Here is a 16,039-nt window from a genome sequence, read left to right as displayed (position 1 = left end):
GAGTCTGCTTCTCCCCTCCCTGTCTGCCAGGGAGCTTCCTGCAAAGTTACTGGGCCGGGCCTTAGGCCACAACTTTCGGTTCCCAGAGGATCCAGGGGTCCTAGTCAATCCTACCCCCCGAATGTCAGGAAGATGGGTGCCGAGGCTAAGTTATCTCGGCTCCCTCCTACAGCCAAGTCTCTCCACTGGGTGTCTGTCTTTAGGATTCCCACTGACTGTATATGTGCTGCCCCTTTCCTGAGGGTGCACCTGACAAACTGTCTCTCAAGGTCTCTCTTTCTCTCACCTCCAGCTGTCTGTTCTCTTGCTGCTCTGTGTAAGATCTTTCTCCTTGTTCCCCTCAGCAGCTTTTCTCTCTGTGGTGGTCTCCTGAGGTGATGTTATACCCTCTACAGCTGGTCACTTGTCTCCTGTCTCTTGTCTCAGCTTGTCTCTCTTGTCTCACTTGTCTCAGCTAAACACTGCAACAGCCAGCCTTATATAGGGGGCCTATCTGCATAACCACACCCCCTTCTAGCAACTTCCTAAGCTTATCCCACTACCTAAGCAGTTCCCACTAAGGTCAGTAGATGTCGCTGTTGTGTAGTGTGCAGTGTAAAGCATGTAACCCATCTCTGCCTGCCAATTACTGGTACAGAGAAATACAAATAACAGTTTAGACAATAAAACACTTGTTGACAGGTGCCATCCTCAGCCCAGCCACAGGAACCATGCTCTGGTATACTACATAATTCCCCCTCTAAAAATAAGCCGGCCTCGGCGACGGGCTGGGGCGAGGATGAAAGCTGGAAACACAAATAAAAGGCACCATACCTGTGTAAAAGTGTAAAAGTTTGGTTAGGCACATAGGCAAATATAGTGCAAACAATTTTGTAAACATAGTGGGTTCCTGCCCAACAGGGAACTCTTAAAGTCTCTCTATTGGCACTTAGCACAGCGTCCATATTAGAGTACTTCTTTAGACAAGCAATACACATGGCTGCAATAACAGTGTAGTAGTGCAAACAAACCTCTTTGGCACATGACCTGGGTAGCGTCCATTAGAGTCTCTGAGTTAAAGTGGAACACTGGAGTGGGCAGTCCATGGCATATGTGTGTCTTTTTAACACACTAAACCCCAACAAAAACATAACCCCCCCAAAACAAGAGCACTTTAAATGCAATACTTTCATGGTCCTAAGACCAGGCACTTCACTTGAACGTTGCAGCACACATAAAACTTTAGAAAACCATATTTTGTATCATGGCAGATGCCAGGCACATATCTTAAACGTTGCAATAACCAGTTAACTCCTTGTAGTAGTCCCTGAGGTGAACTTGGGCATTCCTGCCATTAATAGGTCAAACAGTACCTCAGACGAACTCAGCGCTGCTGCAACTTGTAGAGAGCCAAGATGGCGGCTCTGCCCTTAGCGCTGGATAAGGGTGGTCGCTCTTCACCTGGTGGGAGTGGCGGAAACGCTGGTAGCTGTGCTGCTGCTACTCCTGATGGTGTGGGGATGGAGGACTCAGCCGAGACCCCTGCAGACACTGCTTTCTCCTCTCCGGTGGATGTGCTAGGACCACTGAGCACCTTCACCCCTGGCGCTAAGTGCATATGCCAGGTGGCATTCGCCTCCACAATGGTGGTGGTGGCGACGTCCCGGACACCCGGAAGGCTTGTGGACCAGGTTGCCGTGGACACAGGCTTTGCAACCACCAGGGTGGCCTCTGTAGTTGCGGGTGGTACCTCTATGGTGACGGTGGGTACCGCTGGAGCTGTGACAGTGGGGACCGGATCAGGCGGAGCCGCTTCTGCAGCTATTGCTGGGGCTGAAGGGGGAGAAGGCGCTGGTTCAGCCATTTTGGAGCTGGGAGCACTCTCATCCGAGTCTGGGGGCGGTAACGGCAACAGACGTAGGCCCTCCGGGGTCTCACGGAGGGCTACGAAGGTTCGTGCCTGGTCCTCCTGACCAAGTTCCCTGTACTAACCAGCCATGAGCTGATGGACACTTACAATAACAAAAAGTTCTCTAGTGCCTGTCCCAGAGCCTTTTACATGGACGATGTCTAATTGCCTAAAAGAGACTCTACCTCACAGAGACACTTAACCCATTCCTTCCTAATGCACTTTCCTGTGATTGTGTGTTCCACACAGGGTATTATTGCACTTATTTCATTATTGCACTTTTCCTACTATTGCATTCCAGTGTTATCAAAGTCTTTGTATTTCCTCCTCTGAGTAAGCAAAAGGTTACATAGATAGCCTCAGAGTAGAGCGCCTCTTTTGTAAAACAGTATATTTTTCCAGTGTCAAAGTCAGATAGCTCCTCCTCTGAGTAAGAGAAGTCAGTTTACATATACCTCAGAGAAAGTCCAGTTTATATAGGAGTGTATTTTCTCATCCAGTCTCATTATTGTGTATTATTATCATATCTATAGCTGGAAAGATTTAGTTGAGCCAGTTCGTATGCAGATTTTTCTCAGATTTTCATTCAGATTTCTCTCAGGTTTCGTTCAGATTCATGTGAGCCAGTTCTCCTCAAGACCTCGCAGTATTTGTTGTCCCTTGTGTTTCCCTTCCTTTTTGTTTCCAGTATTTGTTCGCCTCTGTCTTGTCCCAACACAGTAGTTATCACACATAGTCATACCTAACCTTCACACTTGTCCATACATATCGCACCTTGGATACCTTTTCTTGTGTTTGGCCTGTGGAGTGCTTGTGTGTGTGATTGAGTGGTATGAAAGGGAGCTCCCCATGTATGTTTGCTTTTATTATTTTGTTCTTTTCTCTTCCAGGTATCCAAGACACTACTCAGACACGCCAAGGTAGTACACAGGTCTTCACAGTTCTCTTTTCCAGTAGGGTAACACATTTAACAGAAAACCTACTGTCTAACTGGCTGGAATATGGAGGGTCACCCGCCAGCAGTTAACTTGTCCTGGCTTACACGTCAGATGGTTCACGCACTAGCTACCTGGTCGCCAGAGTACGTTAGGCACCCCTAGGTGAAGTCCTGCCACTAGGGTTTCTCATTCTCTCTCTTCTCACCTGTGCCTTGGGCGTGGGAAACACACACCTCATCACACTCACTCTCATCATTCATTCCTGTTGTTTGATTGTCCAGTCTATTCATGTTTGCTGCCTTCTAGATTCGCCGAGGTCGGCTCAAATTTGCTAGGGAGGTATGCAGTGTCCCAGAACATGCAGACTACTACTCCTATTATGGCCATTTCTCTTGCTGTGTCAATGCCTGTTCTGGTAAGTGTTTGCACTGCAACTGCTGCTGGTTTCCCCCTAGTATTCTCTGGTATTGTGCATTTTCATGTGTATTCTCATGTATTCCTGTATTATTACAGTGTACAGTGGTATGCAAGGCTGTTGATCACGTGACCTGTAACCATGGTTCCTCCAATGGCCGACTAGTTCTGGCCAGGAGCAACCATGTGACCTCCCACTTCCTCCTAACAAGTTAGTGTTCCCCCTGCTTCCAAGCAAGGAGGATGTGTGTCGTCCCTCTCCTGCCTCAGAGGAGTTGGGCTTCTTCTCTGCGGCTCCCACTTCACCACTAGAAGTGTGGATTAGGTGCTCTGCTATATTCAAGTCTTCGGCTGTTTCTGCCTGCTCAAGTGTCCGGATTCTTCTCTCTCATCTGGGTGTCATTCCGTTATCTCTCATCATCGCTACAAGGATTCACAGCAAGTATTACTCTCAAGCTAATCCACCCAGCAACGCTATTCCTCTCATACTCCTACTCCCATCATCCGGCACGTATTCTCACAGCCTATGCAGCACCACTCCTGCTTTATTTGTCAAAGCCTGCTATATACCCGGTTGCATCCGGACAGAACTGTTGCTACTAGTTACTTCATCTATAATAAAACCGCTGTTACTGAACCCTGGCATTGGTGTCCACTAACTGGTGCCCTGACTAAGTGCAGCGAAGAATCGCATGCCCATCATCACCCGCAGATTCCACAGACCGGCCCTACAGCTGTGCCGCCCTCAGGCCTATACCGTGACAAGTATAACCCCTGCAGCTGCCCCGGTCATTGCCCGCTCATAACACCAGCACTGCGGAAGTGGCCATGTGCATATGCTTTTTTCTTCCTTTGAATTGTGTTGTTTATAGGCATAGCTGCACTCTGTTGTTTAGTGTGGTGCCCACCTTATTGCAATTGCTTCATTTTTAAAGCTTTTTGATCCCTTTAACTTATTTAACCACATTTTCACATTCATGTACTGTATGTCCAGGGTTGCTGCATATTGGCGCAACACCCATACATGTGAATGCGTTAAACCATGCAGTGTTTAACTTTGAGAGACGTCAGCAAGTGGTGATTTATCCGGGCAACCAACCAAGGACCTCTCACCACTTGCCTTGGCCAGGATCTCTGTGATTGGTCCATACAGGCAGACCAATCACAGTGAGAAATGACAGGAGGAGATGGCTTCTGCCAGTTCTCCCAGATCTGATATCCTCTGTTGTGTGTGAGGGAAGTTCAAAGCCTTATAGGTATATCTATGTTTTTGTCAAGAGGCCTGCAATTCTATGACAAAAATATAAAAATTGCTTTACAATGCTTTACAATGCTTAATTATGTAAAAAATGATACCATTATATATTCATCAACCCAGCTTGTTATAACAAGTCCTCACAGGTTACCTTAAAAAATGTTCAATACATTGTATATACCACAGAATAATGACATGTAAACTACAACCCAATCAGAAATAAACAAGCCCTCATGTAACTCTTGGCTCTTTAGAGACTGAGATTGAAAAAAAAAATGCTGTGCAATGAGGGCTGAAATTAGCCATATCCTTTAGGGATTACCAAAGTGATGGTCTGAGGGACAGCACAGTTGATAAGAAATTGTTGTTACTGCCAGTTGTACACCAGGGTTGTATTGCAGGGTTGCCAAACATCCAGAAAACTAATTTACTTCAGCAGTCTGTAAAAGTAATATGCTTTTGTAACTACATATTTACTGTATGTAATAAAAATTATACATCCATGTGCAGGCTGTGAGAGTGATAATCTCTTAAGAGTTCACAGTAAATGCTGCTAATGCATTCATACAAGTATCGTGAGTTGTAGACAAATAATACTTCCACATTGGTATTCTACCTTGTTCAGAGAGATAAGCTCTGACAATGGATACTCTTGAGATGTACTAAGACCATGACTACAGTACATTACCATTAGAAGTTCTGCTTATCCTCCCAAATGGGAGGTTAAGGCAGCAGCTTCCTGCCTTCTCCTCCAGCTTCATTTGAAAAATTGTCTCTGAAGCTGCTCTAACAAGACTAAAGTATAAGAAAACATAGATAAGAAGGGAAAAAAGTTAAGTGCTATATTTATAAAGCATCTGGATTCCATTAATGTGCATTATCCTCATGTTTATAGGACTGCTTATAACCAGGACAGACGGGTCATACAATGTGGAAGGTGTTGAATTCACATACATCTGTGAGACATTTGTATTGATTTATGAACATCATGAATAAATTCTACCATTGGTGCCAATGGAAGCCAGGCTGTAAAATGACACTTTTTATAAAGGTGAGACTAAATTTATTTCAAGTCCTCAGTCAGAGATTTTAAAATGAATTCCATTTGTCAAATCATAACAACGCAGTTGCCGACAATGTGAATGCGTTTTCCACGAAGAGCATGTCCATAGTATTCCTTTAGTCACTCTTTACCAACAAAAATATCCAGCTAATATGGGATGGTGTGGAACAATTGAAAGAGTTAATATTAGGTTTATCCATGTTTTACACCTAAAAGGACAATTTTCCTGCACAGCAGAGGTCTTTGTCTAATCTTTTCTTGACCAAGAGTAAACTTTTTTTTTCCTATTGTGATGCTTTTGACTACAGGAATCTAGGAGCATAGGCAGAATTACATGAGATTTGAAAAAGCTGAATTAATAAACATAATAAAAAAGGTTTCCTTCTGGATATTTTCACTTTATAACTAAAGCTTATTTGGGTATTTCAGTTAAAATCACAAGTTCTTAAAATGTTAATGTGATTTTTTTTTAGTTAAGTCAATGGACAGTTTCTGTTCACATTTTATTAAATTACTTTTATAAAGACCAGAATGCAATATCTTTGACGCTAAATCAGTAGCTTCTATAATTATTTAGAGCAGTGCATTTAAAGCAAAGATCTCATCCTAATTCTAAGACATGTGGCTTTAATTATTTCTTTCTTTGAGACCAGGAAAGATATATTCTACTACAACCTTGTACAAAGGAAAATAAATCTTGTGAATGTAACACACCAGAGATATAGCTTAAGTATCTACTATGTTTCAGAGGTGCAACTTGTAGACTGGGCTTAAAAATCCATAGCAGCGATGCTACCTAGGATGTGTTCTTTATAATAGAGATAGCTTCTTAATGGACTGATGGGCATTTGTAACCCTCTTTGACACTAACCAGGGCATAGGTATAACTAGTCCCCTCCCCCCGCACCCTCTATATTTGCATTATTTGGTCTAGATTTATTCACTGTCTTACAATGCACAGACACTGTGAGATATACCAAATCTATTATGAGACTTGTGCCTCCTAATAAGTCTGCCACATCTTAAGCCACTTATGAGCCATTCCACCCTTAAGTATACATAGAGGCATATTGCTTATATTGACATAATAGTGTAACTGGTACCACATTAGGAAGACTTAAGGCCCTATCACACAGGCCGATCTGGAGGAGCAAGCAAGCCTGTCAGATCAGTGCTGGCTTGCTCCTTATTACCCACTCGCTGCCGACAGGGGAAGGGGGGCAGGGAACTGTGGGAGGGGCTCTATAGGAGATATACAAGACATACAATGTATGCCAGGTTGCTTATGATGTTCAAGAGCAGAATTCTCTGCTACTGTAGCCAGTGTTATGAGACTACGCCTCACTAGTATGCTCGCTCAGCCAGATGTTGTACACACACCACCAGAGAATATGCACTACAGCTAAAAATACCAGCAAATCCTCCTAAAATTCCCTCATCACAAATGGTAACCAATCAGGCTAGTGCATTCAGTTTTTATTATTATTATTTTTTTTTAAAAGAGTTCTGGTTGGTTGTTTTAAATGACTGCCAAATTTTCCATGTACACTACTCTTAACAGATCTTTCTTTTTGATGTGCGTTAATTTTGGGGAAGCCAATGCACTGTTTATTTGTCATAATAGGAAGTGACATTTCAGTACTATATCTTTAGCATCCTATCCTATTCTTGTTATGTAGACCAATGTTTTCACAGTAGAATCACCACAGTATTTGAACGGAGCATGGTGAAATTATTGACCTAAAATATTGACCATTCTGGAAGAGTGTCAACTATACCACTGCAGTATATGAGCTAAGTTGATAAATCAAGCCCTGTTTTTTCTTCTCAATTCCATTCTTTAAATCCAGCACAGCTGTAATGGATTGCAACAGACACCACAGTTAAATGGCCGCCTCTGTCACTGCTACCTTGTTTATTAATAAAGTGTGCTTGGCTCTCACAACCAATTCCCATGTTTTTTGGCTTTTAGCCATGAAAATACAAATACAGTCCCTAAACTAGCACAGATGGTTACTTAAGAATAAAATGGCTATTCAGTAAAGCATTGCAAACATATAGTAAAATACAAAGGCACAAAGAATTTATTCTATTTTCCAAATGTATTTGTACAGACTGATATGTTTCATACATAAAAAGTAAAGTTTAACTCCCCACACTCCCCGGTTTCCTCCTGCCTTTTTTCCCACTGACTGAAGCCATCTCTAAAACTTCAAAAACCCATCTTTGAAGTAACAGATCATTCAGCCAATCACTGAACAAGATGGGACAGTGCCACGCCCATTGATTGCCTGAAGCTGCCTTGCACTTTATTTAAGAGAACTCTAATTTAGTAGACAGATAAACAAATCAGATCACCCCTAAACGTCAACCACCAACGGGGCAAAAGGCCTAAAATAAATCTAAAATAGTGTGAGAGATATTGAAAGGGACAGGTAACATGCAAGGTCAGGCTAGCCAGATCAATATCAGTCTGAGGTCTAAAGACAAGGAGAAGCCTAGCAGAACCACTTCAGAAGGAAGAAGGGGAAAACAGGAAACATGTAGAGTTTGGTGGAATACTGATGTGGTGTGTGTGGCAAGATAAGACCAATCACAGGCATTTTGCTCCCAGCAAGCCTGTATAAATCGGCGCAAAACAGAGACATGGGTGGCTAGTGCCTGAGATGATTGGCCTGGCGCCTAGCCCCTGGTCCCCTATTTGCTAGTAACCTACTGTAGGTGACCAAGGACTGGGGGCAACATGTGAATGCCAGGAATGGCTTATTGTAGGACTGTTTTTTTCTTCTTCATGAATAAAATATATTCTGGCTGGAGACGTATAACTACTCTGTAAGTTAAAGGGGTATTCTGCCTCTTAAAGACTGACCTTATAATATAATATACAAATATTATCCTTACCTCACCATGCGCTGTGATGTGCTCCTGCTGTGTCTCCAGATCCCCCACTGTCCTGGAGACTAGTCACCACTTCCAAGATTAACTTCTCTCTGCAGTGTCAGTGCTGTCCCATATCAGTCAATGTATGGCTGAGCACGCTATCACTACAAGTGGCTGCTGCGGTGTACAGCGAGAAACCTGAAGGCACAGAAGGAGCATATTGCGGAAGAATGGGCAGGTATGAATAAAATGTTTATTTTAAATTTTAAGTGCTGATGTACCCCTTTAAGACACTTTTAGATAATTAGCCTCCTGATGACCAAGCACCGATCTCAACCTCAAAGAGAACCAATCACTTCTCTGAATGATTGTAACCTGGTCCTTATAATGTTGGGGAGACAGTGTAAAAAATACACGTTTAACAATCACAGCAGCATGTAGTCACATTTTCTCTGCCCTCTTCCCAGCCAATTGATTGTCAGCTTTAACACTAAGTTTCCAGCACTTAAGGCCCAAATACATAGAAAGGTTATTCTGCGAAAAATCTTTAAATTGTTCAAATTAAAGAAACAATCTTTCTGTGTGTATGCAGGCAATGATCAAATGACTTACAAAAAATTTTTTTTATGTGGGTGATCACAACTTTTGGGCTGACCATAAAATTATTGTTATTTGTTTGGGGACAGGGCCATGCACTGATTGGCTGCATGGGACCTGCAGGAGCCAGAGGGGGGTTGAGAGGGCCAACATTTACATACTTTGATTTACATGGCCGCGTCATCAGCTGCCCAGCCGCGATTGGCTGAGCATAACTGTGCTCAGCCAATCGCGGCTGAGCACAGTTATGACACGGCAGAGGGGGATCGGCATGAGGGACGGCAGTAGCAGGTCAGCCGGCCTCCCGAAGATGACGTCTTTGACAAGATTACAGACGGGGTCGGTGGACACGGATCAGGTATGTATACTGCACTACACTTCTGGGTACACAGGCTGGGGGCGGGGAACACGGCAAGGGGGCCATTCACATACATAACATATGTATAACATGTGTTATTTTGTGAATAATTTCTTAGCGCCGCACTACCCCTTTATTAATAATGATAATTTTATTTAATAATAATAATAATTTTATTTATGTAGCACCAACAGATTCCGCAGCACTTTACAATTCTGGGGGTACATACATGGACAAAAATCAGACATTAAAGAGATCTACATATAATTATCTACACATGAGGAGTGAGGGCCCTGCTCGCATGCTTCAGCTTACACACTATCAGGAAGGGGTGCAAGACAAAATGGCAGAGGAGCAAAATCCTTCCTTTTTAACATGGTCCCGCCATCTTTATAAATAAGGCAGTGCAGTTAAAATTGGGTAAACTAGTCACCAACCAATACCTGCCTGCTACAGGTCTGAGAGCTTGAATGCCTGGCGTATGTATTTGGGGGAGGAGGGGGGGCAATTTAGGGAACCTGGTATGCCTGTTTGAACAGATGTGTTTTGAGGGCACGTTTGAAGCTTTGGGTATTGGAGGTGAGTCTGAAAGTCTTGGGTAATGCATTCCATAGAACTGGTGCGGCTCGGGTGAAGTCCTGGAGATGGGAGTGAGAGGTGCTGATTAAGGTGGTTGTTAGTCTTAAGTCGTTAGAGGAGCATAAGGCATGGGTAGGGCGGTAGACAGAGATGAGGGAGGAGATGTAGGGAGGTGCAGCACTGTGGAGAGCCTTGTGGGTGAGCAGGAGGAGTTTATATTGAATCCTGTGTTTAATAGGAAGCCAATGTAATGACTGGCACAGGGGGGAGGCATCTGTATAGCGGCTGGACAGTGAGATGAGCCTGGCCGCTGTATTGAGAATGGACTGGAGAGAGGAGAGTTTAGAGGAAGGAAGGCCGATTAGTAGGGAATTGCAGTAGTCAAGAACGAATAAGAGCGACAATAAGAGTTTTAGCAGATTCAACAGTAAGGAAGGGATGAATTTTAGAGATGTTTTTTAGATGCAGGTGACAGGAACGTGAAAGAGATTTAATATGAGGAGTGAAGGACAGATCTGAGTCAACTATAACCCCAAGGCAGCAGGCTTTCTGAGTAGGGGTTATGGTTGCACCACAGACAGAGATGGGGATGTCAGGTGGGGAGCGGTTAGCAGAGGGAGGAAATACAAGCAGCTCAGTCTTAGTAAGGTTGAGTTTTAGGAATAGGGAGAATATTGAGTTAGAGACGGCAGACAGACAGTTACTGGTGTTTTGTAGAATAGCGGGGGTGATATCACGGGAGGAGGTATACAGTTGGGTATCATCAGCATAGAGATGGTACTGAAAACCAAACTTGCTGATGATTTGTCCGATGGGTAAAGTGTAAAGTGAGAAAAGGAGAGGACCCATGACTGATCCCTGAGGGACCCTGACTGTAAGGGCAAGAGAAAATGAGGAGGAACCAGCAAATGATACGCTAAAGGAGCGGTCAGAGAGATAGGAGGAAAACCAGGAAAGAGCAAAGTCCTTGAGGCTGATAGAGTGGAGCATGGAGAGGAGGAGCTGGTGGTCTACAGTGTCAAAAGCTGAAGATAGATCCAGGAGAATAAGCAGAGAATGGTCACCTTTAGATTTGGCGGAGAGGAGATCATTAGAGACTTTAGTAAGGGCAGTTTCGGTAGAGTGGTGAGGACGGAAACCGGACTGAAGGGGGTCAAGGAGAGAGTTGTCAGAGAGGTAGCGGTTTAGGCGGGAATAGACCAGGTGTTCCAACAGTTTGGAGATAAAAGGAAGTTCAGAGACAGATCGATAATTGGTTGTACAGGTTGGGTCTAGGGAGGGTTTTTTCAGTAATGGAGTGATGATTAAGTGTTTGAAAGCGGAGGGCAAGATGCCAGAGGAGAGGGAGAGGTTGAAGATTTTAGTAAGGTAAGTAGTGACAACAGGAGAGAGAGACTGGACAAGGTGTGAGGGAATAGGGTCACTAGGGCAGGTGGTGGCACGAGAGGAGGAGAGGAGTCTGGAGACTTCCTCCTCTGTTACAGGTTTAAATACTGAGAGGGAAGAGGAGGAAATACAAGAGGGAATGGGATCAACACTACTTGGGGACTGGGAGTTGATCTCCTGACGCATAGTATCTATCTTTTTCTTGAAGTAGGATGCTAGGTCTTCAGCGCAGAGGTTAGTTACGGGTGTTTTAACTTTGGGTTTGAGAAGGGAGTTGAGGGTATCAAAGAGACGTTTTGGGTTATAGGATAGAGAAGAAATGAGAGAGGTAAAGTAAGATTGTTTAGCAGAATGAAGAGCGGAGTAGTAGCTTCTAAGCACAAATTTATAATGTAGGAGGTTTGCATCAGTTTTAGACTTCCTCCACGAACGTTCAGCACACCTAGAACACCGTCTAAGAAAACGAGTTGAAGGTGTGTGCCAGGGTTGTGGTCGTGTGCGTTTTGCTAATTGAGGTGTGAGGGGTGCCATTTTGTTAAGGGTTGTTTTGAGGGTGTCGTGATAGCATTTGGCAGCTGGATTGGGACAGGAGAGCGAAGAGATAGGGGGCAGTGCAGGGGCGTAACTACCACTATAGCAGCCATAGCGGCTGCTATGGGGCCCGCTGCATCAGGGGGCCCCATGGCCTGCTCCTGCAATACACTGGGCCCCCTGAGCCGTCATCATTTGCAGCACCGGGTGGCCCTGCTGGTCTCCTGGGTTTTGCAAATGTCCCTTTAACTGCAAGCACTCCTGACCAGAGCTAGCAGTTATGTAGTTATGACTTCACTTGACCGTTTAGTGGTCAGTCGGGGGGGGGGGGGCAATCAAAAGTTTGCTATGGGGCCCAGCGATTTCTAGTTACACCCCTGGGGCAGTGATGACTGTACAGAGTCTGTAAGTTGTTGGGTGTTGATGGCACGTAAGTTTCTGTACATGACCAAGGTTGGGGTGTCAGGAGGAGAATGAGTATTGGTGATTAAAAAGGAGAGAGGATTGTGGTCCGAGAGCTCAGTGGGAGTGTTATTAAGGCGAGAAACTGGGTAAAGTCTGGAGAAGACATGGTCCAGGGTATTCCCACCCTTGTGGGTTGGAGAGTCAGAATGCTGAGAGAGGCCAAGGGAGGAGGTTAGGGAAAGAAACCGAGAGGCCGATGGGGAAAGTGGCTTGTCAAAAGGGATATTAAAGTCGCCCATGATGAGGGCAGTAGTGTCAGAAGATAGAAAGTAAGGAAGCCAGGTAGAAAAGTGGTCAAGAAAGCGTCAATGTGAACCAGGGGGGCGATATATGACTGCGACTCTCAGGGAAAAGGGCCGGAAGAGTCTAATGGTGTGCACCTCAAAAGAGGAGAATGAGAGGGAGGGTACAGGGGGAATGACCTGGTAAGTGCAGCCCTGGGAGAGAAGTACACCCACTCCTCCACCATGTCTGTTATCAGGTCCAGGAGTATGGAAAAATTGAAGGCCTTCATGGGTCAGAGCAGCAGGTGAGGCTGTGTCTGACTCTTGAAGCCATGTTTCTGTGAGAGCCAGCAGGTTGAGCGAATTATTGAGGAATAAGTCATGGGTTTCAGTGAGTTTGTTGCAGACAGATCTAGAGTTCCATAGAGCACAGTTAATGGAGATGGGATCTGGCATGCAGGGAATCTTAATCAGGTTAAAAGGGTTTCTGTAGGAGGCTGATGAAAAGAAGCTGTTAGTAAAGGTTGAAGGACCAGGGTTAGGAGAGATTTCTCCAGCAGTAAGCAAGAGCAGAGAAAGAGATAGTAGGTGTGAGTAAGAGAGGGAGGGAGGATGTTTGGAAGGAATGGGAAGAAATGGTTTATTGTATGGGAAAAAGATAGCATGGGGAGTTAGATCAACAGGTAGAAGGGAAGGAGAGATAAAAAGACTATTGCTTGATGTAGGAGTTGGGGGTTTGGAGCAGAGTCAGAGCCAGAATCCTGCTCTACACTGCTGAGTTCCAAATACCCTGAAACAGCTGTCTGTGGATGGATACCTGTCATTTTTTGATTGTGGCTTGTTGGAAGGTGGTTTTCTTGACTGGATATCCCCCTTGGCTTGGTTGTTGCTTCCTGGAGGAGGTACTGGCTAGCTCACTGTCATTGAGAAACACATGATGGTGTCTCCACAGTATTTACACAAATCAGTAACAGGAGGCATTGCAGATGCAGAACATGATAGAAATGTTCCTCGTTCTAAGGCCTCTCTCAAAAGTGGATTAACACCTGAGAGTAATGGCGTTGTCCAGGAAAAAGGGACTATGTTGCTTTGCCAGTTTATCTTTGATAGAGAATGCCAACCCCTCTTAGACGGAGGCCACTGAAAACTAAATCATGCACCCAACCAAATCATGTAAACCTGATAACATTACTGAATGTGGAAAATCTAGCTATGTAAAACTGTGTTTAATGATGTAATATGATGTAATATATACAAAACTATAACAGCAATAAAAAAGGGAGCTTTTTCAAACATTTTTCATAGCTTGATATTTTTTTTTCCAGAGACACTTAGAACATTATGCATTAGATCTAAGAGGCAGGTGCAGCCCTGTCTGGCCACACCACAAATGACAGCAAATTCAAACAAAACAGCTGTTGCTAAAACTGTACACACATTGTACCCAGCATATAAAAATATCTCACAGAAAATAGGAGAAAAACAGCCATGAAAGATAATTACAATGGTGAAGTGATTTCTTTGTGTCATTTAGTACAGCCCAACCAGCAATTAAAGGAAATAATACTAAAGTAATGCTTGTTTAGAAGAGATGCCCAGTCCCCAGGCATGTAAGATATGTGTTGTACAATTTAAAGAATGATGTAAATGATTTGTAAAACAATATAGTTTAACTCCTTCACGTTTTTAATTTACATATTTACATCAGTGATGTGTAGGGGAAGTATGAAGCAGGCTCAGAAACTGAAATATACATATATCACTGTTATCTACAGCTGACACCAACTGCTAATGACCTACATCAGCATGGATGTCGGTCATTTAACTATTTACATTTTGTTGTCAAAACTGACAATAACATTTAAACATTGCCCTTTTTTAAGGGTATTGTTGTACAGTACATTTTGTGGTAAAATGAGATGTGTCATTAGAAATGATGGAAAGTGTATACATCCGCCCCGTTTCAATTGCATACAAATACAATTTAGCAACAAATCTTATAAACAGCAACCAAATAAAGATGCAGATGTTCCTAATACATTTAGAAAAGATAGCAACACAAATAACATAAAATGGAACAGACAGAAGGAGATGCAGACGCAAGACAAGAGAGAAAAATCTTTACAAAAAAAAAACAAAAAACGCTTATGTAGTTCTTGTCATTCATACCACGCAGTCTAAGGCTATGTTCTCAAAACGTCAAAAAGAGAGAAAATGCATCCGCTTTTGCTGTGATATAATTGACTTTATGCAATGCATTGAAGTCAATGGAATGACGGATGTCCAATGCACACAATTTATTAAATAACGGACATTGTCTGCGCGAATGTCAAAATAATGATCATGACAATTATTTTTGGACGTCTTTTGCAAACAGCGGACTTTTTTTTGTTGTTCACACACAGTTTTTCTTTTGTCCCCATTCTTTCACCATTTTTACTATTAAATTCAATGGACTTTTCAATTAAGCCACACCCAATGGGCAATTAGTAACCCTAACTAGAATAATGTACCAAGGGGAGACCAGATAGCTAAATGACATTCGTCATTTTAGACACAAAATGACGGGCGTAATTTTAAATTGATCTGAAAAAACATTGTGCGAACATAGCCTAATAGTGCCCATACCAATAATCCACAGAGCTTTCTCGTGTGTATGTCATCCCCCTTCTGCCCTGTCGCGCACCACTTTGAGACCTAGAAATTTAAACACAGAAATATCATTGGCATGTTTATACAAGAAAGTATAATTAGAAAGTATAATTGGTTTCTCAAAAAACAACATATGGCTCTGTAGATGGAAAACAAGGATTATGTTAAGAGGAAAACTGGAAAATACAAAAGTGAAATGGTTAAAATATTAAATGTATCCTATGTGTATCTAAAGGTCACAGTGAGGGACAACTCCCTATTCTGCTGTGCAGAGAATGACTGAGGAGGAATCATAGTCCTAATAATGAACAATAATGTTATGGGATGAGAAAATCTTTTTCAGCTGACAATACAGATTAGATTAAAGAGGATTTTCAACTTCATACAAAACTTTAAAAAATGCAGGCCTAGTAGCTGTAGCCTACTCAAGTCCGCCTGTTTTTTTTTTTTTTTTGCCGCAATCCGCTAAGTTGTGGGGCCACTATGGACTGTTTTCTATTAACCCATCTTTTCTTTGCTATCTGGTTTGGAGCATTTCAGGAAAGGACCTGCTAAACTACATAGACCAGCATTCTCTGTGTGTCGGAGCCTGTCCCCTTTCACAACGCCTACTTCTTTCAGTATCTCCCACATTCTTTCCCCCCAGTGACCACTAGCCAATCTGAAGTAAGAGCTACACAAACAACACCCAGCCATCAATTCCCCATATGATTAATCACCATATCCACAGACGCTGCTGCCTCTGCTCTAACATGATAGAGGCAGTCAGCTCTTCTGCATTGTAATGCTGGATGGGGGGAGATGATGGG

Source organism: Dendropsophus ebraccatus, chromosome 3, assembly GCF_027789765.1.
Source record: "Dendropsophus ebraccatus isolate aDenEbr1 chromosome 3, aDenEbr1.pat, whole genome shotgun sequence".
NCBI lineage: Eukaryota > Metazoa > Chordata > Amphibia > Anura > Hylidae > Dendropsophus > Dendropsophus ebraccatus.
This window is presented reverse-complemented; position numbering follows the sequence as displayed.